A 2325-nucleotide genomic window follows, 5' to 3' on the forward strand; every position below is an offset into this window, starting at 1 on the left:
TCTCGGCCTCCCAAAGTGCTGGGATTACAGGCTTGAGCCACCGCACCCGGCCAGTGATTTTCTTAAAACAGCAATTTAGCTGGGCGAGGTGGCAGGCACCTGTAGTCCCAGCTACTTGGGATGCTAAGGCAGGAGAATCTCTTGAACCCAGAAGGCGGAGGCTGCAGTGAGCCGAGATCACACCATTGCACTCCAGCCTGGGCAACAGAGTGAGACTCTGTCTCTAAAGACAAACAGACAAACAAAAAATAGCAACATATTTATACATTTCTTTGCTTAAAATTTACCCAAAACCTTGTAATTAAAATCCAATACTATGTGCAGTTTACCCAAGACCCTGAGTGAGCAGGTCCCCAGATTCTCTGAATCACTCTCAGTTCTGAGAACAGCCCACGCTCTTCCTGGTCAAGGATGCCCACCCCTCCCCTCTCTGGCAGTGCCCACGATTCAGGCCTTGGTCCCTCCAGCTCCAGAAAGTCCCTACGCTGTGTCTCAGGTCGCTCGAAGTTCACCTGCTCACCTACTATGGAACCTCATTGTTTCCTCTCTTCCGCCTTCCTTATAATCTGACACAACAGAAGCTGAATTAGCCAGCATCAGAATATTTGTTGTGTGTCTTCATCACCCTGAGTTCTGTGAGGGAAATATGCTTTAGAGTTATCCTAGGTTCTCCAGAGAAAGAGAACTTATGGAATATACACACACACACTGTCACACACACACACACACAGATCATTTAAGAAATTGGCTCACACAGTTTTGAAGGCTGAGTAGTCTCTAGATCTGCAGCTGGCAAACTGGAGACCAGGGAGAGTCGCAGGTGTAAGTTCGAGTCTGAGTCCAAAGCTGAAGTCTGGAGAAAATCGATGTTCCAGCTGATGGACAATTGTTTTTATGTTCAAAATGTTCATAGCAGTTTTATTCATAATAGCACGAAACTAAAAACAACCAGATGCCTATCAACAGTTGAATGAATAAACAACTGTTTTTTTTTTTCTTTTTCTTTCTTTCTTTTTTTTGTTGCTGTTGTTGAGACAGAGTCTCGCTCTGTCACCCGGACTGGAGTGCAGTGGTGCGATCTCAGCTCACTGCAACCTCCGCCGCCCGGGTTCAAGTGATTCTCCTGTCTCAGCTTTGAGAATAACTGGGATTACAGGTGCGTGCCACCACGCCCGGCTAACTTTTTGTATCTTTAGTAGAGATGGGGTTTCACCCTGTTGGCCAGGATGGTCTCGAACTCCTGACCTTGCAATCCACCTGCCTTGGCCTCCCAAAGTGCTGGGATTACAGGCGTGAGCCACTGCACCCAGCCTTCTTTTTTTTTTTTTTTTAATTTTATTTTTCCGTAAGTTAGTGAGACACACATAACAATTTTATGATGAATTGGTTCCTGAGGTTATGAAGACTGAGAATTCTGGAAGTCTGCATTTGGCAAACTGGAGACAAAAGAGTAGTGAGGTAGAAGTTCCAGTCCGAGCTTGAGACAGGCTAGAAAAGACCAACATCCCAGCTGAACCGGTGAGACAGAGCTCACTCAGACTTCTTCAGCTTTTCAGTCCTGTTCAGTTTTTCTATGGCTTGGATGAGGCTCATCCACACTGTGGAAGGCAAACTACATCACTCAGTCCAGTGATACAAATCTCCTCCAGGAACACTCAGGCACAGCACAGTTTAACCAGATATCTGGCACGTGAATCCGTCAAGTTGATGTAAAATTAACCACATCACATCAATGGTTCTTTAGAGCCTGGAGCTCTGCCCGGCACATGGTAAATCCTCAATACATTGCACTGCCGGGCTGATACGGGGGGTGAAGACGATTTGCATTCACAGAAGCTGGGAAAGGGGAATTTGCACGCACCTGGACTAACTCTTCCCTGAATTCCTCCACTTCCCTATAATCTGACACAAGAAAAACTGGATTAGCCATCATCAGAATATTTGTTGTGTGTCTCCATTAACAGAGTTCTTACGTTGTGGTTCCCAGATCACACGGCCTGCATGAAATGCAGAGTCAAGGCCGGGCGCGGTGGCTCATGCCTGTAATCCCAGTACTTTGGGAGACTGAGGTGGGTGGATCACCTGACGTCGGGAGTTCAAGACCAGCCTGATCAACATGGAGTAAACATCTAAAACCCTGTAGTAAAAACCCTGTCTTTACTAAAAATAGAAAACTTAGCCTGGCATGGTGCTGCATGCCTGTAATCCCAGCTACTCAGGAGGCTGAGGCAGGAGAATTGGTTGAACCTGGGAGGTGGCAGTGAGCCAAGATCGTGCCGTTGCACTCCAGCCTGGGCAACAAGAGCGAAACTCCTGTCTCAAAAA

Source organism: Colobus angolensis, unplaced genomic scaffold, assembly GCF_000951035.1.
Source record: "Colobus angolensis palliatus isolate OR3802 unplaced genomic scaffold, Cang.pa_1.0 Scaffold96, whole genome shotgun sequence".
NCBI classification, from domain to species: domain Eukaryota; kingdom Metazoa; phylum Chordata; class Mammalia; order Primates; family Cercopithecidae; genus Colobus; species Colobus angolensis.